Source organism: Tamandua tetradactyla, chromosome 9 (assembly GCF_023851605.1).
Source record: "Tamandua tetradactyla isolate mTamTet1 chromosome 9, mTamTet1.pri, whole genome shotgun sequence".
Lineage (NCBI taxonomy): Eukaryota > Metazoa > Chordata > Mammalia > Pilosa > Myrmecophagidae > Tamandua > Tamandua tetradactyla.
In genome coordinates this window covers 106132241-106155053 of record NC_135335.1, presented here as the reverse complement: position 1 = coordinate 106155053, position 22813 = coordinate 106132241, and the positions used below count along the sequence as shown (strand labels likewise).

Sequence of the window (22813 nt, the reverse complement as noted above, 5' to 3'; positions counted from 1 at the left end):
AACCATATACCACTGTTAGCTCATTGTTAGCTAGGGTTCTGTAGAGAAACAAAATCAGCAGGAAATATCTGTGGATATAAAATTTATAAAAGTATCTCATGTAGCTTTGGGAATATAGAGTCCATGGTCTGTAGGATACCCTGTGAAGCAGGTAACTCTGATGAAGGTCCAAAACAAACTCTCAGGAGAGACTGGCTGGGCAACCCTGGGAATGTATGGGTCCAAGGTCTGTAGGGCAGGCCACAACTTGGTAACTCTAATGAAGATCCTCAGTAAGCTCTCAGGAGAGGCTAGCTGGACAACTGTAGGAATGGAAAAGTCCAAAGTCCGGAGGGCAGGCTGTGAAGCTGACGACTGCTATGAAGGGTGTGGATGAACTCCACTGGAGAGGCTCGCTGGCTGAAACAGGAGGAAAACTGTCTCTTCTGAACCCCCCTTAAAAGGCCCCTGGTGATTAGATTAAGTATCACTCATTGTAGAAGACACTCCCTTTAGCTGATTACAAGTGCAGTCAGCTGTGGATGCAACCAGCGTGATCATGATTTAAGACCATGAAATGTCCTCATAGCAACAGACAGGCCAGCACTTGCCCAACCAGAAAAATGGGTACCACCGCCTGGCCAAGTTGACACATGAACCTGACCATGACACTCATTTTCTTGGCACATTCTATTCTTGCATTTGTTGTAATGTCTGTTGACTTTCTATGATCAGGAGGCTTCTAAATATAAGCTCATACTCACTTAATACCTGCACTGACATTTGTGTTAATTCTCCCTCTGCATGGTGTTGGTTTCCCAGTTTCCTCCTCTGGATCTAGACATTTGCTCAATAACACTCACCACCTGTTCTTATGACACCATCTCATAAACTTTTAAAAGCATTTTAAATCATCTTGTTGTAGGAATTAATCTATAGGGGCCTCTAAGAGTCTAGTGTTTTCTAGGTATCCTAACAGGTCATCAAGGTATTCCAAGAGGTCTAAATGGGGCATTCTCTGCCCTCCTTCCTCTCACCAACCTCTTCTTCACCATCTCTTCTTACCACCCCTTAACTTGACACATTTCCCCAAAGCATAGCCCCTGACTATCTATACTCTTTACTTTGAACAATTCTGTAGTGTTGTGGGTTCAACTCTCAGCTTTTGTCAGGTGACTTATTCTCACTATCTCTGGTGCTGCAACCTCGATAGATCCCCAGATATCAAGTACTTAATAGCCTTCTGGAAATTTGTACTTTCTTATTCAACTCTGACCTCACACTCAATTTATACAATGCCCATGATTAATAGACTGTTTTACTGATGTTCACTTTTCTCCCTGAAACAGCTTCCTTTTCCCACTGTCCTTATTGATGTTATTTTTATCGTGCTTTCTCAGGTTTAGAAATTCAACAACACTTACTTACTCATTCACACATAATGACAACACTTATTGAACAACTGTGGTATATTAAAAGCTTGCAATCTGAGGGTAATGGGAGTTCTGGCAGTTTAGACCATTATAATAAAATATGGTGTCATCTTTGAGGTATTTACAGAGTATTACAATAGCATGGACAGAAAGAGTAAGAGTTTACTAACCATGGAAAAGCTACAGGAAATGCCAGGCTAAGACAGCAACATTGTAAAATGTGAGGCATGGAAAATCATTGTACAAATTAAAGAATGACAGTCTGCTTAATATGATAGGGAAATTTGGCAATAGGAAAAGGAGATTCAAACACAGTCCCTATTGAACTGTGAGTCATAAAAGTTTTTAGCTGCGGGTTTGGCTCATTATATTCTTGTTTTTATCACACTCTGATGACTATTGATGAATGATTGTACAGTGGAGTAACTATAGAAAAGTGGATCACGTAGAAATTCGTAGAAATAAAGTAGGCTAAATATGTTGAAGTTCTGTACCAAGTGCTGATCCAAAGGCAAGAGGCATGAGGCTTACTGAATAGTGTATGTTTGTGTTTTTGTGTGTCGAGGACTGGCCAGTGAGGAAGGAGGAAGGAGAATAAGATGGCCCCAGAGTTTTGTTCCAAATGAGTAAGTGAATGATGATGTTGGTATGAGAAACGGCCTGGAGAATGAATAGCATAATTGCAGATAACAGATAATGAATTTGGCTTTTACACCATGAGCATAGAACTCTAAGAGAAACAAAACAACATTTGAGGAATAGGGACAGAGAGTAGAAATAAGAATTTAAAGGACCAGAAGAAATTAGAAGGTATTCTATAATTACTAGGTCTTTGGATGATGAGTGAAGAGTCTTCATGAAGACAGAGGAGTTGAAGCCCACCCGTGGTTGGGGAGTGAATTGAAAATGCAGATATCATGAAGTATAGGTAGCCTTTGAAAGGCTGATAAGGAAGAAGAGGAGAAAGAACTCAGATTGCTAGAGAGAGACTCAGGTTGAAGGGAACATTTTCTTTTCTTTTTTTAATTCTGGAAACCTGAGCTGAGGAAAACTCCAGAAGAGAGAAAGAGACTACGAATTCAGCAAAAAGGGGTTAAATATGGAGTTGTTGTTGACAAAAACAAGATTATGTGCTTAAGTAAAGGGTTTATTCTTGGAAAAGTAATGGAGAGAAGTACTATTTTCTTTGTGGAAGTAAAAAGAAGATGAAGGGTTAAGATATTTAGCAAATTCATGGCTAATGATCTCTGCTCTTTCATTCAAGTAGAAGGTATGGCCATCAGCGACTTAAGGAGAAAGGGATAGGGACAGAAGAGGAGAAAGGACAAAGCTTAAAAGAGCCACAATGAAGATCAAAATAGAGAATAGAATAGAGGTGAGTAGAAGATTACTGAGCACCCCACTAGATAAAAATAGCATTAAAAGGATGAATGACCAGAAAAACAGTCATTTAGACCAATTTCATCAAAGATGAAGCAACTTTGGTTTAAATAGAGGCCAGGGATAAATTCACAGTGAGTGAGCAGACTCTATTTTATGTAGTTATGTAGTCTATTTTGTTGTAAGTTATTTTTGGATACCATTGTATAAAATTGTTTCTTTCATACCCCCTGTTCAAGTTTGTAAAAATTCAACATGCACATGTATTTTATGGAAAACCTCTACAATTTCATATACATTTGCTTTTATTTCCAAAGCAAGCTTATAAGAATTACCTCATTTTTACCCTTTTCATGAGGTTCTTTATCTGGGGTGAAAGAATGACATATTTAATCCGACTGTGGTGCAATATCACATAATACAAAAAAGAATATCTTAACATTTTGAGCTATCCCAGTTCCCAGGCACAATAAAGTTTTCCTTTGACACTGACTCCTGGAAAACATTCTTTCCACCAGTTAGAGAAAGATTCTGTGTGAAGAAAAGTAAATGGAATAAATAAGTACCATTTCAGTGTTCAGTCTGATACTACACATAACTTGCACACATAAAGGCGATCATGCCTTATCTCATTTCACTACACAAGCAGTAATGTACTAACCTCCATTTTCTTATCTTCCCTTCACAATAATTCTGTGAAGTTGCCCCATTTCTGTAATTCAACTGTGCTTTATAGAGAATGGCATTATAGTACATTTTAATCAGTTTTGATGGTTTTATTCTTGTTATTCTAGTGAAGCTTTCCTACAGGGACAAGCACTTAGAAATTTCAATCACAATCTGTACCAGTGAAGGTTTTGTGCTTACCTCTCTGAATGAAAGGTTTTGGAAATGCTTAAATGCTCTTTAAGTTTCATTATTAATTTACTGGGAAAGTGAGAAGTAAAAGAATTACCTCCTAAGAGAGAAGATGTCATCTCCTATAAAGAGACATTAGTGAAATCTCTGAGCTAATAGTAGTGGTTGTAATAAGAGCACACATTTGTATGTATATATCACTTTTCACGTTTGAAAGTATTTTCACTTCTTCTGTCTCATTTGCTATTTTCCACAGTCCTGTGGATGGGGACATTATTATGCCATTTTATAGGTAAGAGAACCAAGGTCGAGAGAGCTTAATATTAAAAAAAAAAAAACTACAAACATTTTGATCATTTCCAGTAGAACCTTATTTTTGAACATATCATTATAAACAAAATGCTATGAAATACTGCAGAAAAACTTTCTGAGAAACAGAACGACCCCTTGACCAAATTCGTTTGACTAAGTGACTCAGGTCTATCAAAATTTGGTTTTCTGTTTTATTTTAAGAATAAAATGAGACAAAAGAACAATTTGGTCAGAAATGTACTAAAGCAAACAGGTGATTAGCTCTTGGAAAATATATACAAGTCTCTATAGAAATAAACTAAACTTTCACATCTAAAATTTTAGCTTATATGAGGCAGATAAGAATTTCCTGGTAGTTTCTGCTCAGAATACTGTCATAGTTTGTTAAATATATACGCCCCAAATGTAACTCAATCCTTAAAAAGAAAATCAAGGAACAGGAAAATTTTAAAGTATTAACATGATTCCAGTAAAGAAATGAGAAGTAAACTTAAACTGTCATTAATCATTCAAAATATTTCCTAACAGTAGGAAAATCTCGATAAGTTGCCCAAGTGCTGTCTGTCATGAAGAAATTCATAATTACAGAGCAGATAGTAACAAAAAATGTATGTACCCTTTTCTTCCAAAGTTCTTCAGAATGCATTTAAAATTACTACTGTTTCTGTGTAATAGTTACTTCTGTTGTGCCATTTCATTCAATAATATAATGTTTTATGCATTGGGAAGTATGCAAAGATATTTAACAGGAGAATTTTCAGTGATAAGCCAGTAGGAAATGATGAAAGAGAATTTAGGCACAAAACATAATGAGTTTATTGAATGCAAGCAACCTGTCAAAACACTGAAGTTGAAAATGGGCCCTCTGTTCCTATTCTCTGCTGAATTAACACTAAAGCGCAGAATCTAAAGATGGTCCAAGTAGCTCTTTAGTTACACTCACAGAATTTACTCATACATGCAGAATAGATGTGTTGCGGGTTGGTGAGGCAATAAGGAGGAGGTGATTGGACTTCCTGTACCATTGAAGCCTACTCATAACCCCATGCACCCTATGAAAATTTGGGACTCATTGAACTGGCCTTTTACTAATAAACAACATCCTCCTTCCTAATCTCAAACTGCTGCTTTCTTTAGCAGTTAGCAGGTCCCTGGCCACTTCTTGGGCCTTGAATGTGGGCTTTCAGTCAGAGCCATTTGGCTCCCTGTCTTTTGCCTGCTGAACAGAAGAGTGATGTAGCCTCTAGTCCTGAGTTTCAAAAGGAAGAATGCATGTCTTGTGTCTACCCATGTCTTCTATTCCAGATTATGTTTTCTTCCTTCATTTTATTAGATTGGAAGACATATTGCATTATAAGGATTCTAGTCCTCACTGGATCTGCATGAGAAATTTGTAGGCCCCCTCTTAGCTAGGTTTTACATCCTAATTTGCAGATGAGCATCTCCCTTCTTTCTAACCCTGATTTGCTATTTGAAAACCCTCCTGCATTAACACATAGGTTTCACTGTCAAATCATCCCTTCGCCACTTCTTGGCTTTTTCCACATTGAGAGATGCTCTCCCATGTCATGGTGTCGGAATGATGAGACAGTAGTCAAAATGTGCACCAAGGTACCCTGCAGCACTGCAAAGAACTTACATGGTACTTAAAATAAAAAGGGGTATTTTAAACATTCAACAAAAACAGCAGCATCTGCTGGTCACCTCGTGAACAAATTCTCTTGAGGTATTTCACATCTTCAACTTAGGAGCATGAAATTTCTTTGTATGATCTCGTGCTTTTTGCCACACTGGGTTTCAGCTGTGCTAAAAAGCAAATACTGTGCAGAAATCAATGTGGAGCAAGAATTGATGTTGACAGTAATCAGTTTGATTCCAGAGTTTGAGAAGTTGTGTTGTGCTCAACAGGTGCTAAGCTGTCAGGACAAAAAACCTTGTAAGGTGTTTGGACTTGACTTAATAAATGGAGCTTTTGGCCGAGGGCTGCTGTAAAATTTTTACTGAGATACTAAGGGTGCTGTGAAATAAGAAAGTTTGAGAACCCCTGCGATGGGATGTTGATTCATGTCTTGAAGATTAGAACTAAATCAAGTTTCTATGTGTATAGAAGTTTTGTTAAGAAAAAGTTTATAATGATTCAGCAGGTTCAAGCCATGATCTTTTCTGATGAACCTTAGAGTAGAAATCAATTTGTTTAGGACCCCAGTTAGTCAAAATCTTTTATTCTTATCAAAAGTGATATTATTTGGGTAATGAACCAGACAGGCCAGGCTTTTTCGTTCTCATGGGTTGGCTACATCAGGAGTGCACTGTTTCTATTATTATTGGGGATTATTGTTGCAGACTCACACTGGCCATTAAAGCACAAGTGAATGGATAGGGTATTCTAAGGTCATCTCTACCAGAATACCCTTTTGCTGTCTGTTTTAGCTTGTTAAAGCTGCCAGAATGCAGTATACCAAAAATGGAACAGCTTTTATAAAGGAAATTTATTACATTACAAATTTATAGTTCTAAAGCCATAAAAATGTCCAAACTAAGAAATCCAGGAAAAGATATGTTGGCTTAAAAAGGCCAATATCTGTCACGTGCAAAGACACATGGCTGGCATCTGCTAGTCTTTGTTCCCGGTTTCGTTGCTTCCAGCTTCTGATGCCAGTGGTTTCTCACTAAGCATCTGTGGGCCTTCACTTAGCTCCTCCGGGACACAACTCCAGGTTCTGGCTTTCTTAGCATCTGGCACATGTGTGATGTCTGCTGAGCTCTGCCTATGTATAGGTATGTACTCTCTCGGTCAGCACTCCAAGCATCTCCAAACATCCCTGTTAGCTCTGAAGCATCTGTTCTCCAGGCGTCTGCATCTAAGGTTTCTCCAAAATGTTTCCTCTCTTAAAGGACTCCAGTAATTAGGACCCACTTTGAATAGATGGAGTCACATCTCCATCTAATCAAAAGGTCATACCCATAATCTCCATGGGAGTACTCTAACCAAAAGGTCTCACCTACACCTGGGTGTGTCACATTTCCATGGAAACAATCCAACTAAAGTTTCCCACCCTAAACAATGGGTCTGGCTCCACAAGATTGCATCAGGATTAAAATATGGCTTTTCTCGGGTGCATAGTAGTTTCCAACTGGCACACTGTCCTTTTTTTTATTCTGTCTCATTGTCCTTTCTACATTCACTGAGGTCATTTTATTTTTGACTCAAAAAAACAGGAGTTCCATTAATGGTACATTGTATATTTTTTATCTCACACTGAAAAATTAAAATCATAAAAGGAAATCCTAATCTGATATTTTTGAATGGTCATGTTTTTTAAATGCTGTTTGCTAAAAATAAAAGTTGGTTTTAATGCATCATTGCAATGAGATGGTGTCAACATATTTGAGTCTTTTATCATGGTGATCCAACCTTTTAAAATAGTAAATGGATTGAGTCATATGTACTAATATCGCATACTTATCACTGCCAAAGTAATAGATATACCCTGAAATCTTAGGAGGGAAGTATTAATCATGAAAAGTACTTAAAGCAGAAGGAAAAAGAAATGGAGACTGATCAAACCCATTAATAATTCACTAGTTTTATAATAAGATTACTACATTCTATTACATCTTTAAGGGAATGGGCCATAATATTTAGCATATAGTTTTCTTTTCTGGATCTCAATCCAGCATAACCCTCAGTGTTTGGACTCTAATTTTAATTATGGAAAAACAGTAAAAATGAGAAAAGAGTCACCTGAGACTTCCTCAGGTCCATACCTAAGAGAAACAAATTTAATAAATGAATTATTTGAATTTGCAAGTGTTTGATTATGCAGTTATGCTTATACATCAGATAATATTTTATGAAAGGCAACATCTGCCTATGAAAAACTGTGAGGAAAAGAATAGCTTAATAATAAAAGCGATTGCCCAACAATCCCAAGAGACGTCAGATCCTTTCTAAAGATGAAGCTTTGAGTAGACATTGGTCAAGGAACAGCTGGCCTGTTTTTCAGTGTAAATCCAAAGAGCACAATCGCTGAGAGCAATTAATGAGTAAAAGAAAATAACTAACTAAACTAAAAGTAGTGAATTTTGAAAAACATCTCCAAAGAAAAAAGCTAACGTAGTAACAGGGCAGTGCTTTCAATGCAGTGTGGGACCCGATGAATGAATTGTCACTGAAAATTACTGACGCTTCTTGCACCAAAGACGTTCTGATTCAGCCAGTTACCATTGTGCCTGGCTCACTGACTTTCACTTGTTTTCTTACCCCAATATTCTTTTTGTCTCTGTCTCAAAGACGACTAAAATCAAAACCATGCTCCAGTCTGTAATATAGTGGAAATTTTCTGGATGTTAAATCTTGATCGTGGGGGTGGGAACTGGAATAGATGGTGATAGACTGAAAGAAAGCAGAAAGTTGATTTCTATAGGAAAAATCTGTGTCTTGTGCTACATTCTAAATAAAGGAGCTTATTAACTGATGGGCAATTCTGAATGAACGTCATTCTTTTATTCCTTCAGTATGTATCAGTAACTCCTACTTCATGTCAGGGCATTGTTTGAACACATCAGAAATCCATGATAAACAAGACAAAAACTTTGCTTACAGCATGCAAAATCTTGTGTTTTTTTTGTTTTTCTATATAGAAAATGAAACATATCCAACTAATGTTGAGATTCTTATGTAAATCTCCATTTTCACTTACTCATCAATCATTTAAATGTTCGTTTTGCCTGTTGCACTCTTAGCTCCAAAGTGAATTGTTCTCAAATGTCTTCTGCACTGTTTTGTGAGCCATATAAGGAAAAGTAATCACGTAGTTGGAACATTTATGTGATGTATTTCTTAAGACAAGATATCATAGGGAGTATTACTAAATCATTCTGAGTAAATCTCTGCAATATGAAACATTTAATAGATATGCTATCCCAAATACAGAGAAGAAAAGCCTTCCACGAGGCTTTTTTTAAGACAAAGCAAGCAAGAATATCAGGAACTGGGCTTTGCTATCAGATATCTGGCACTTTGGTTTGGTTCAGGCCAGATTTGCTAAAGAAACACTCAACCGTTCAGTCTGCCTTTTGCAGTTTCTTAGGCTCTCAGACTTTGAGTCAGCTTCCTTTGATTGTCTTGAGACTTCGGGGGGTGGGAGAGGGATCCTAACCAGGGATCAGGAGAAATGGTCTGGCATTGAATTCTAGACAGGTGTGTCTAATCACAGGTAAGGCATCAGTTCCTGCAATCCTCTCATTAGAAACAGACAAGGTAAAAGCAGAAAGTGAAAGAACAGATGCACCTCTGCAAATGTTAGAGGCTTCAGTGTGGCGGGAAATCGTTTAAGTAATTCAGTAGATGATTACGTCGTAAGTATCATAAATGGTCCCAAGACCTTTGAACTCATGTATTGTTTCACTTAGAGGGAGAACAGGCACAAGCAGGTGGATTCCCCTGTCTCAAAATTCATTCCCCTTTTGCTACTGAAAGAACTTCAAATGGAATTTATTATAAATAGGAAGGCCAGTTTGTTTATTGTTTTTGTTTTTGTCCGAACCCAAGCATTCTGGTTTATGTAATATCTGAAGGTCCCTGTAGTGATTTATTTAAAGTCACATAAAGTAAAGCTTTGATCTAATTATTGTCATTTTCAATTTATAAGTACAGTTTTAAAAAAGCAAGGAGGAGACAGTCAAAAAAGAATGCTTTTACATTAAATTGAGAAGTTAATTTCATGTGTTGAGTGCACGCTTTTTTTTTTTATCTTTTCATGTATATTCTTGAGCGTCATAAATTGAGTCTCCATTCATTTGCTCTACCCACTTAGAGGATAGTAAAAATTCTAACGTATGTTTCATTATATTTTTGATGTTTTGTTTGTTTTGCATTTGTTTAAAGATATCCCAGCTTTTATCCAGTAAAGGAAGCTTATCCTTCCTGGGCAGACAGCTTGTCTGTAATCCAGCTGTCCCAACGCAGGAGCACTTTCAAAGTAGTAAATTTAGGTTTCAAAAGGCTCATGATCAAACCTTTGTTGTCTCAACTCTGGGAAATCCTTTTGGAAATGAAGTGCATGTCATGAGTTATTTGGCAAGTAGTGGATATATGTTTGAGGATATATACATAAGAATATGTTCCTAAAAATGCTTCGATGTATATGGTCTTTCAAATTTATATAGAATCCTCTCATGCAATTTAATACTTGATCCTCAAAAAAAGTCATAAATTAACAAGGAAAAATGTCATCAATTCTGTTTTAGAAATCACAGAATTTTACTCAAAATGTTTTCTTGCCCAAAGTCACATGCACCCACCCCATGAAATAAAACCCAGACATCTTGACCCTGAACTTAATGAATTTTGATGAATTGCTTTTGCTGGATGGTTCATTGGCATCTGTTGACAGGCATGGTGGCCTCTGCATGAAAGTGCAATAAAATTAATAAAACAATTTAAAATAAAATTTCCATTTCCTTTTAAGGGATGGAGTATCTTGAAGGGCAACTGGACATATGATCTTTGCCAAACAATCAGAAATCTTTGTAATGTTAATATATCGATGTTTGTTTGCTCCTAAGCTTGCAGTAGGTGCTTTTTTTCCCAGTTGTATAGAACATTATCTTCCTTAGAAGATATATAACTGAAGTTTTGTAAAGATTGCTCAAGAACTACATCATCCGATATGATGGCTATTAGCTACCTGTGATTTTCTTTTTTATTGAAATTCATGAAAATTAAAGGAAAATTCAGTTCCTTAGTTGCACTACCCACATTTCAAATGCTAAATTGCCACATGTGATTAGGGACTTCCATGTTGGAGAGCACAGAGATAGAATATTTCCATCTCTGCCCAGAATTCTATTAGATGGTGTTGGTCTGGAGTCTAGAGTATGTACTTCCATTAGCTTCAAGATAGTCTGAATCTGTCTGAGCATGCAGAAAGCAGCATGGTGTGGTAGACACAAAATGGTATTTTAGAGCCTGGATTCAAATCCAGCTACACCGCCCATTTGCGTGGGATTCCGTGAACCAGGAAAGATTTCAGAAATCACCTGGAAGACTGACCTAGGATTGCTTACTCTTTACTTTGTCAAGTAAAGGACATTAGTAAGTAAATTGCCATTAATATACACAGTCATTTTATTTTTGAAAGGCATTTGTACTTCAATTTAAAAGAAGAAAGAGCACCACTGCAGAATAAAGGAGAGTTTAAAAAATCAATATTGTTTAGTTTTTTTGAAACTCACTCCGTGATCCACATTTACTCTCACTTTCGCAAAGACTAGTGAACTTTCTACTTGGATAAGCACCAGACCTCAGCTCCACATTTGGAACCATTGGATTCTGCCACTTGCCAATGGCATGGCTGACAACAAGTTACTTAAGCTCGTGGACCCTCCTCCCTTATCTAAGAATGAGTATATGAGCATCCACCCCATGCAGAGACATCACAATTACATACCACATGTTGGGAGAGCACAGCGCCTGGCTTAGACCAGGTGTGCAGAGAATGAACCATCCTCTCTCAGGTGCCCTCTGTTTAATCAACCCCTCCTTTGTAATCTAGTAAATCTTTCTATCCCATGAAGATCTTTGAAATTGATGCACTAGCAATCCATGAATTTCTTCCCCAAGAAGTCCATTCTGGAGTGATACCGAAAGGATATGGACACTGATTTTAAGAAAGGACCTGTCAAATAAGATGAACTGTGCAAGAAGAATTTGTTCCTAGAACACAAAGTGAGGACACTTATGAAAAATTCCCTATGTGCTCAGTTCCTTCCCTTTCCTCCCTTCCCCTTCCTTGTACTTCAGACTAATACTCAAAAGACACTGACAGTATCTTGTGACATCAGCATTCCTGAAAAAAAATCTCTCTCTTGTGTTGGCTTTTATTAAGTAAGAGAATTAAATATGCTTAGTGACATGCATGCACACAAGTGCTTAATATTTTTAAGCAGTTTTATTGAGATATAGTCTCATACCATACAACCCATCAAAATTGTACAATCAGTAGCTTTAAGTGTAATCACAGAGTTGTGCATTCATCACCACAATCAATTTTAGGATATTTTCATTACTTCAAAAAGAAAAACCCCATACCACTTAGCAGTCACCTCTCAATCCTTCTGTGCTTTCCAAGCCATACATTACCACTAATCTAATTCTACTCTCTACATTTATTTATATTTAAATTTGGGGGGGACATGGGCATTCTCCAGGAAACTATATTTACATTTTATCTAAATGGAATCATACAATATGTAGCATATGTGTCAGGTTTCTTTCATTTAGCATAATGTGTTTCTAATAGTTCTTATTTTTAATCAATGAAGTTGTAGGTTTACAGAAAACTAATGTAAAAATGCAATGTTCCCATATACTCCCCAGTTGTTGACACTTTTCATAAGTGTGGTACCTTTGTTAGGAACACGAAAATATTACTGTTAATTATTAATTCATAGTTTGCATTGAGTGTATTTTTTCCACATGCCACCTTATTATTAACACCTTGTAATAGTGTCATGCAGTTGTTATAATTCGTGAAGGAACATTATTATATTTGTACTATTAACTGCAATCTATCATCCACAACAGTTTTCACTGTGTTACACAGTCCCTTTACACAGTCCCTTTTTATCTTCTAAATTTCTTCTAGTAATAGACACAGCTCAAAACTTCCCCTTTCAGCCACATTCTCCAACATAATTATATTCACAATAATGTGCTACCATCACTATTCATTTCCAAACATTTACAATCAACCTAAATAGAAATTTTGCACAAATTAAGCTTCAGCTCCCTACTCTCTATCCCCATTCTATCCCCTGGTAACCTATATTCTAGATTGTTACTCGATGACTTTGCTTATTATAATTAGTTCATATCAGTAAGATCATACAGTATTCGTTCTTTTTTGTCTGACTTCTTTCACTGAACATAAAGTCTTCAAAGTTCATTCATGTTTTTGCATGTATCAGGACATCAGTTCTTCTTACAGCTGAATATTCCATTGTGTGTGTATGTGTGTTTATTTGCCACAATTTGTTTATCCATTCACCAGTTGCTGGGCACTTGGGTTGCTTCCATCTTTCAGAAATTGTGAATAATGCCACTATGAACATTGGTGTACAGATGTCTTTCAAGTCTCTGCTTTCAGTTCATCTGGTGTATACCTAGGCGCAGGATTGCCGGATCATATGGCGATTTTTGTACTTAGCTTCTTGAGGAACCACCAAACTGTCTTGCACAGCAGCTGCACCATTTTACATTCCCACCAGATGTGAGTGTTCTTGTTTCTCCACATCCTTTCCAGCACTCGTAGTTTTCTGGGTTTTTGTTTGTTTTAATAGTGGCTGTTCTACTGTGTGAAGTATCTCGTTGTTTTGATCTACATTTCTGTAATAGTAGTGATGTTGAGTATCTTTTCATGTGCTTTTTAGACATTTGTATTGTCTATTTGGAAAAATATTTATTCAGGACATTTGCCCATTTTTAAATTGGGTTATCTTTTTATTCTTGCATTATAGAATTTCTTTATATATTCTAGATATTAAAATCTTATTGGATATGGGGTTTTCAAATCTTTTCTCCCATTGAGTAGGTTGCCTTTTCAGTTTCATGACAGAGTCCTCTGAAGCAAAAAAAATTTTAGTTTTGAGGAGTCTTAATATAGGTACTTTTTCTTTCATTGCTTTTACTTTGAGTATAAAATCTAAGAAGACATTGCCTACTACAAAATCTTGAAGATGCTTTCCTACATTTTTCTTTTAGGAATTCTATGATCCTTTTTCTTACATTAGGTCTTTGATCCATATTAAATTAATTTTGTAGATGGTGTGAGATAGGGATCCCCTTCCATTCTTTTGCATGTGTTCTCCCAAAACTAATTGTTGAGGAAAGTGTTCTATCCCAGTTGCGTGGACTTGGCAACCTCATCAAAAATCAACTGGCAATAGGTGTGAGAGTCTATTTCTGAATATTCAATTCAATTCAATTCCATTGGTTAGTATATCTATGTTTATACTAGTATCATGCTGTTTTGACCACTATAGCTTTGTAACATACTTTAAAGTCAGGAGGTGTTAGTCCATCAACTTCATTCTACTTACTCAAGAAGTTTTGTCTATTTGGGGCCCCTTATACTTATAAATAAATATGACACGTGGCACTTCTATTTCTGCAAAGTAAGCTGTTGGACTCTTGACTGAGATTGCATTGAGTCTGCAAATCAATTTGGGTAGAATTGATATCTCAACTATATATATGATTAATGTTGTATGGCAGCATCACATTTCATTACTTTATGTGTGATTATCCCATTCTTGCAGCACCGTTTTGTTGAATTGTTTGTTTGGTTTTTGTTTGTTTATTTTGCTTGTTTGTTTGTATTTTGGGAAATACATGGACCAAGAATCAAACCTGGGTCTCCCGCATAGCAGGTGAGAATTGTACCACTGAACTACCCTTGCACCCCATCTTAATGATATTTTACCTTCTAGTTCATGAGCATAGAATGTCCTTCCATTTATTAAAGTCTTCTTTGATTTCTTTTAGCAATGTTTCATAGTTTTCTGTGTACAAGTTCTTTAGATCCTTGGTTGAATTTGTTCCTGAATACTTTATTCTCTTAGTTGCTAGTGTAATGGTATGTTTTCTTGATTTCCTCCTCAGATTGCTTATTACTAGTGTTTAGAAATATTACTGATTGTTGCATGTTAATCTTGTATGCTGCCACTTGCTGAACTCTTTTATTAGCTCTAGTGGTTTTATTGTTGATTTTTTACTTTTTCTATATATAGGGTCATGTCTTTGCAAATAGTAAAAGTTTAACTTCTTTTCCAATTTGGGTATCTTTTATTTCTTTTTCTTGGTTAACTGCTCTAGTTAGAACTTCTGGCACCATGTTGAATAACAGTGGTGTCAGTGGACATCCTTTTCTTGTTCCTGATCTGAGGGGGAGAGTTTGCAGTCTTCCACCATTGGGTGTGATGTTGCCTTTCAGTTTTTCATATATACCTGTTATCTTGTTGAGGAAGTTTCCATCTGTTCCTATCCTTAGAAGTATTTTTATCAAGAAAGAATGCTGAATTTCCACTTGCTGTAGTAAGAAAGTCTAACCTATTCCAGTGTCCTCTCCTGCATGAGACAAGCCATTGTATAGACTTAGACAATGTTAAAAATGGACAGAAAAAAGGAAGGATGTTGGATTTTGTCAGGTGTCTTTTCTGTATCAATTAAGATGATCATGTGTTTTCCCCTCTTTGATTTGTTAATGTAATATACTATATGAATTGATTTTCTTGTGTTGAACCACCCTTGCATACCTGGGGTAAACCGACTTGATCAAGGTATATGATTCTTTTAATGTGTTGTTGGATTTCATTTGCAAGTATTTTGTTGAGGATTTTTTGCATCTATATTCATTAGAGAAATTGGTCTGTGATTTTATTCTCTTGTAGTATCTTTAACTGGCTTTGGTATTAGAATGATGTTGCCTTCATAGAATGAATTAGGTGGGGTACTCCTTCCTTTTCCATTTTTGGAAGAGTTTGAGCAGGAACCATATTAATTCTTCTTGGTATGATTAGTAGACTTTACTTGTGAAGTCATCTGACCCTGGGCTTTGCTTTGTTTGGAGGTTTTTGATGACTCAGTCAATCTCCTTACTTGTAATTGAATTGGTGAGGTCTTCAATTTTTTTCTAAAGTCAGTGTCCATTTCATCTAATTTTTTGATATACAGTTGTTCATAGTATCCTCTTATGTTCTTTTTTTATTTTTCTGGGTTTAGTATAATGTACTGCCTCTCATTTCTGATTTTTTTTTTCTTTGCATTTTCTCTCTTTTCTTCTTTGACAGTCTAGGTGTTTGTCAATTTTATTGATTTTCTCAAAGAACCAATTTTTGGCTTTCTTGATTCTCTCTATTGTTTGTTTGTGGTTTACCCCTGTGCTAATCTTTGTTATTTCTTCCCCTCTGCTTGCTTTGGGACTAGTTTGCTGTTCCTTTTTAGTTTCTCCAGAAGTGGAATTAGCTCTTTGATTTTAGTTGTTTCTTCCTTTTTAATGTAAGCATTTAGGGCTATAGATTGCTCTCTCAGTACTGCCTTTATTGCATCCCATAATTCTTGATATGTTGTGTTTTTGTTTTCATTTGTCTTGAGATATTTACTGATTTCTCTTGCAATTTCTCCTTTGGCCTGCTGATTGTTCAAGAGTGTGTTGTTTAACTTCCATATATTTGTGAATGTCCCAGTTCTCTGCCTGTTATTGATTTCCAGCCCATTACATTATGGTCAGAGAAAGTGGCGTTGTATAATTTCAATCTTTTGAAATTTATTGAGACTTATTTTGTGGCCCAATATGTGGTCTATCCTGGAAAATGATCCATGATCTTTTGAGAAGAATATATCCTGCTGTTTGGGGTTCAGTGCCCTGTATATATCTGTTAGGTCTAGTTCATTCATGATAATTTTCAAGTTTGCTATTTCTTCATTGATTCTCTGTCTAAATGTTCTATCTATGGATGAGAGTGGTATATAGTAGTCTCCAACTGTTATTGTGGATAGATCTAATTCTCCCTTCACTTTTGCCAGTGTTTGCCTCATGTGTGTTGGGGCACTATGGTTAGCTGCATAGATATTTATGATTGTTACTTCTTCTTGGTAGATTGTGCCTTTAATTAATATATAGTGTCTGTCTTTGTCTCATAATAGTTTTATATTTGAAATCTATTTTGTCCAAAATTAGTATAACTACCCCAGCTCTTTTTTGGTCACTGTTTGTATGGAATTCATTTTTCTAACTGTTCACTTTCAGCCTATTTGTGTTTGTTGGTCTAAGTTGAGTCTCTTATTAACAACATATACTTGGACCTTATTTTTTTTATCCATTCTGCCAGTCTTTGTCTTTTGTCTGGAGAGTTTAATCCATTAACATAACATGTAAAGGTAGTACTTACTTCAGCCATTTTATCCTTTGGTTTTATATGTCATATCTTTTTTTTTTTGGTATCTCTTTTTATCTTTTTAATTACCCTTACTGTTCATCTTCATTTCTTCGCTCTGCTCCAAGCCTCTCCTGTCCTTTTCTTTCAATGTGCAGAACTCCCTTTAATATTTTTTATAGGACAGGTCTCTTGTTGACAACTCTCTCAATTTCTGTTTATCTGCAAAAATCTTAAACTCTCCCTCACTTTTGAAGGATTATTTTTACAAATAAATAATTCTTGGCTGGAATTTTTCTCTTCCATTACCTTAAATATATTATGCCACTGCCTTCTTGCCTCCATGGTTTCTGATGAGAAATCAGCACTTAGTCTTATGAATTGCTTTTCTCTTGCTGCTTTCAGGGTTTTCTCTTTCTCTTTGACATTTGACATTCTGTCTAGTTTGTGTTTGGGAGTAGGTCAATTAGGATTTATTTTGTTTGGATTTCATTACACTTCTTGGTCATGTATATTTATGTCTTTCATAGAAGATGGGAACATTTCAGTCACTGTTTCCTCAAATACTCTTTCCGTCCCTTTTCCCTTCTCTTCTCCTTCTGGGACACCCATGAGGCATATGTTTGTGCACGTTGTATTGTCATTGAAATTCCTGAGACCCTGCTCAGTTGTTTCATTCTTTTCTCTTCTGTTCTTCTGTATGTAAGATTTTGACTGTCCTGCTTTTTGTTCACTGATTCTTAGTTCTGCCTGTTCAAATCTACTGTTGTATACCTCTACTGTATTTTTAATCTTTTCTATTTTGTCTTTCATCCCTATAATTTCTGTTGCATTAATTTTTATGCTTTCAACTTCCTTATACTCACCCACTATCTTCTTTATATCCTTTATCTCTTTATCCATACTTTCCTTCATCTTCTTGAGTCAATTTAGGAGATTTGTTTGAATATCTTTGGTTAGTTGTTTCAAATTCTGTGTCTCCTCCAAAGTTTTAATTTGTTCTTTGACTCGGCCATATCTTCTTGTTTCTGAGTATGGCTTGTAATTTTTTACTAATGTCTAGGCACCTGGTTATCTTGAATTTATTCTGAAGATTAATTCCCCACTCTTGCCTAGGGTATTATTTTTGATTGGCTTTATGTTCAGACTCTTCTTTGACTTGGTTCAATTTTAGTCTAGACCTTTAGAATTGCCTATGTTTAACTGGCCAGATTTTTTTCACTACTTATTCTGATTCTTGCCCTAGATATGCTGTACAATTTTTAAGATCGCATTATTTGTACAATTTTTTCACCTCCAAGAGAAATTTTCCTTTCTTGTGTTCCTTCTCCAGGAATCTTGAGCTGTTCTGTTTGGTTTGGTTTTACCTTTATAGTTTGGTTGTTATTCTTGCTCTTGTTTGTTAACATTCCTTTCGTTACCTCTGACTGCTTTCGCCTACAGGGCAAATTCTGGAGGGAGGGTCACCCCCAAGAGGACTTCTCCCAAGTCCGTATTCCCCAACCAAAATAGGGTTGGGAACCCACAAAGGGGCACAGACCAGCTCTAAAAGCCCTGAGGAGAGGGTCAAGAAAGACAAACAAAAACCTTTTTTGCTGACTCCCCAAAGCCACACTTTCCTAGCCTGCCCAGCAGATGGCATCATTCAGCAAACTGTTCCCTGCAGCCCCAGCAAGGCACTATGTCTTTAAAACTTCATGGCCTCCACCCCTTTTAGGGTTGGAATTGAAACAGCAGCCATGGCAGTCTCTGTCCAAGGCTGACTGATATAGCAGCTCAGAGCCAAGAACAAGCAATCCAAATGCTTCTATCAAAAGCTATGATTAGTGCTTGGCTATGTCTCCCACTGTTCTTGGAGCAGAGGACTTCCACATTCCTCTCCATTTACAGCAGTTGGGCAAGGACAGACCCCGAGACCACCTACCTCGTGAGTCAGGTTCTAGCAGCCACTGAGTAGTGAACTGCTCACAGTTCCCTACTGCAGTCTCTCAGCCTCCTCCTCCCACTCTTCCCTGATGTTGTACACTGCTCCCCTGGCCTTGGGAGTCCCACAACAGTTGTTTCAGACAGTTCTTGCCTGTCCCTTAGCTATTTTGGAGGAGAAGTGAGTTCTGGAGCACTCATCTTCCCTTGAAGTCTCTCCCTAAACAATTTATAATTCTTGAAATTGGAAAAATGCTTTGATATATAACTTTTAAAAGATTCTTTCTCTGCCCCATCATATAAGTATCAAATTTGAAGACATTTATTAGCATCATGAACTTTCTCTAAGAAATCCCAGTCTTCTGTCTTATGACTAATCAAGAAGGGATTATACTTAAAACTAGAGAGTTTTTTTACTTAAGTTACGTAAATTCTAAATCTATTTGGTTTATCTTCGGTGGATGGCTTTAGCAAGTTATATGAATACACATAGGCCAAAAATTAAGGATGTTGTTTTAAGGATTTTGTTTTGGTCAAAGATCAAACCAGGCCTTAATTTTTAAAATGATAGTAAGAAGTGAGCCAAATTTTAAACTTCTGAAGGTTAAATGACCTCTAAAGTCACATCTATTTCTAAAGTTAGCTGTTTTTTCTTTAACCATTTGAAATATGCTTTAAGATGGAACGTTTGCTGGACAATTTCTTTAGAGATTTTTTTTTCATGGAAAGATATAGACAGAACAATATTTTAAAAATTCATAGTGTAGTGTGCACAGGAGTTTCAGTGGTAGAATGCTCACCTTTCACACGGGAGACCTGGTTTCGATTCCCGGACCATGCACCCCACCCCCCCAAAAGAAATCCATAGTGTTGATAGGAATGGGGTGGGTTTTCTTCCCACCAGCGTCCCCTTTCCCCCTCATTTGTAATGCAGAAGGCAGGGAAACGCCAATGCTTACATGGACTGAGAGAGACCACAGACTTTCCCATAGATTTTATACACACACACACACACACACACACATGCACAATAAAGACTTATGTTAAATGTATATGTGCACATATATACATAAAATGTATATGGACAGACACACAGGCTATAGATTTTATACACACACACACACACACACACACATACATGCACAATAAAGACATATTAAATGTATATGTACACATATATACATAAAGTGTATATGTACAGACACACAGGCTATCTTCAGAAGTGTTTGTTGCATGTGAGTTATATGCAAACTTGCTGTTCTATGACTATAGATGTAGACATAGGAAATTTGTTCCAGCTAGAATGATCACTGGGGTGGTTAATCAATTATTTCATTCAGTTTATTATTTTATTTTAGGGTTTTAGGACATGGAAATCAGTCATAGGTGGTCAGAACTTGTTTTGTCAGTAAAGTAGCAATATATTGTTGTCTGGGAGGGTTTTGTGTTTTATTTTGTTTGTTTTTTGTATTTCTGTATAACCTCTTTCTATCTACCCTTATAGATAATACATCATCTTCATATGGTAAATGTACTAAAGATTGAAGCTTTGTTCAGGATGTGTTTTTGTCATTTGATAAATATGTTACAGATGCAGGTTTGCACAGTGTTTGAGAACAGAGCCTGCAAGGTCACACTGCCTAAAATTAAATCCTGGCTCCATCATTCTTGAAACTTAGTAAGAGATACTGAATGCAAAGTAGTTATCATTCAACAACTTGTTAGTTATATTTGTTATTTTATAATTATAATTATTTACAGTTTCTACTGTTATTATTTACAGTATTGTTGCATATTTACACTCTGATTTTAAATAATAACTTTTCGGAGGGCTTGTTTTAAGAAATTTAAAAAAAAATAGTGGGAACATATTTCAAAGAGAGTCCTAAGGTCACTGAGTTACTTTACTGGGCATGAGTGAAGGAGACTCCAGGATAAGTTCCTACTTAAGTCTATTATGAAATTACAATTTGAGAACAAAGAAGAGGTAAAAAACTGCATTAGATAGGGGTATTTACCCATAAAGTAAAGTTGCCCCTAGATGGTCAGGTGAGAACTCATTTCACCAGTTTTTGTGGAGTAAGATTTTAGCTTGTTTGTCTGTTGAAAATGAGTAAAGACTTGGAATTTGGTTTCTCCTTTTTGTACTAGTATGGGATATAAACTCAAAGGTGATTTTCAACTGCAGGCAAACATCTGGACTTGATGGCTGATAAATATATTTAGCATTATCAAAAAATCTTCAAAGCTATATATGCAAATGAATATTCAGATGGCTTGGAGTTTGAAACTGAAAAGTTCCAGATTGAAGATATTACTCATGTAATTCTGAGCTGCTTTAATTCTACCCTTACATGGCTTAATCCTCAGTAAAAGGTTGCTGGACATTCTTGCTTAAATGCTCAAATTCTAGCAGTAATAACTTTTGACCATAGGACTGAACTTCTGTGTTAAATGGCTTATTCTAATTCTAAGTGGCAGTGTCTCACAAAGGCAAATAACAAGTGCTGGTCTGACCCACTTAGCAACAGGGGTGGCTGAGGTTGGCTGTGTTTTGAGCAAACTTAGTTCCCTATGGTTTCATTAATAGAGGTCTTAATCTAATATGAATTACAATGCAGATAGTTCCAAATTAAAAAGCCAAGCAATACAGAAGACCTGTATTGTCAGGTAAATCTAACGCTAATGAAGCATAGTTTTTCATGTGATGTTTTTGTTTTAGCAATATAGTGATTACTGGGAATTAATTCAAAATCACAGTGCCTTCCTCATGAGTAATTTTAAAGGATTCATTATGTACTTCAATGTAACATTTATAATTTCTTTGACCCAATTCTTTTTTTTAATATTTGAAAATTCAAATAATCTTTTAAATGAAAATCTATGGAAAAATATAACTTGGTTTTACAAAATATACTTGGTAACCAAATTTCCATAATTTTATTGCATAATCCTATAGTCATAATTTTAATTTAAAAGTCTAGCAACATAAAATATTCAACAGCACCCTAAATTTAGCACTGAATGATCATTCAGTGCTAATTTCATTTGATTAATGTTTTATCAAGTGAAACTGAATAATCCATACAATTTTTTCAAAAAAACTATTCTTTTAAACTATAATCAGCTTATACTTTAAAACATCTGGATTGTTATCTATCTGAAAATTTTAGCGATTTCTAACGATGAACTGCAGTCATTAAAAATGTTTTGAGAGAATAATGGCATGTAAATTATTTCATGATATGACAATGGGTAACACTAATGGGGTATGAAATTGAACGTACAGTATATTTCTAATTCTGTAAGAAATAATGTTTTGTATAAAAACCATATCGATAATGCACATGTGCTCACGTAGACCCAGAAGGAAATATTATCAATATTGTCTTTGGGTGGTGCTCTAAAATTGTCCAGATTTTTCTGTGTGTCTATAACTAGCATAAGATATATGTTACAACATATATATATATATATATATATATATATTAATATCACCAAGTAGATGGCATGTGTCATTTATACTTATTTTTGTTATATGTCCATACTTCTGTGAACATGCAGTGGAGTTTGTGAACACTGTAGCAGACGTGGCCCTGCCTGTGGCTAACTTTGGGCATTGAGTCTTATCTACCTGCTAAAAATGAGAACACCCTTGTTTCTTTATAAGTCTAAGGGAGGTGGATCAAGAGTAAATTGATGAAAGTGTGATAATTTTGAGTCTGGGGGCAGAAAGACACCATGCTTTCCAAATACCCATTATCTTTAAGTTTAATAATTCCCTTATTTTATCAACAAGCTCCAGGGGAGAATAATCTTTCTCATTTTATACATAGAGTAAAGCAAGAAGATCAAAACGTTTGCACAAGATTAAATTCAGAAAGTAAGCCCCCCAGCCCATGGCATCTCTTCAAAGTTCTAATTCTCAACAACCACTTGTCATGCCGAGATTTGGGATGTGTGATATTCAGAGGCAGCTGGTAATACCT

The 22813-nt window shown here is 36.0% G+C and overlaps 1 protein-coding gene and 1 non-coding gene across 23 annotated transcripts in view; both read left to right on the top strand.

The window, feature by feature from the left end:
- PDE4D (phosphodiesterase 4D) overlaps positions 1-22813 on the top strand; it is a 1724553-nt gene that overhangs the window by 1452125 nt on the left and 249615 nt on the right. The gene's annotated exons all lie outside the window — the stretch shown is intronic.
- Positions 15017-15129, top strand: LOC143647509 (small nucleolar RNA SNORA28). Its single transcript, XR_013158129.1, has one exon. It is a non-coding gene; the product is annotated as a small nucleolar RNA SNORA28 (small nucleolar RNA).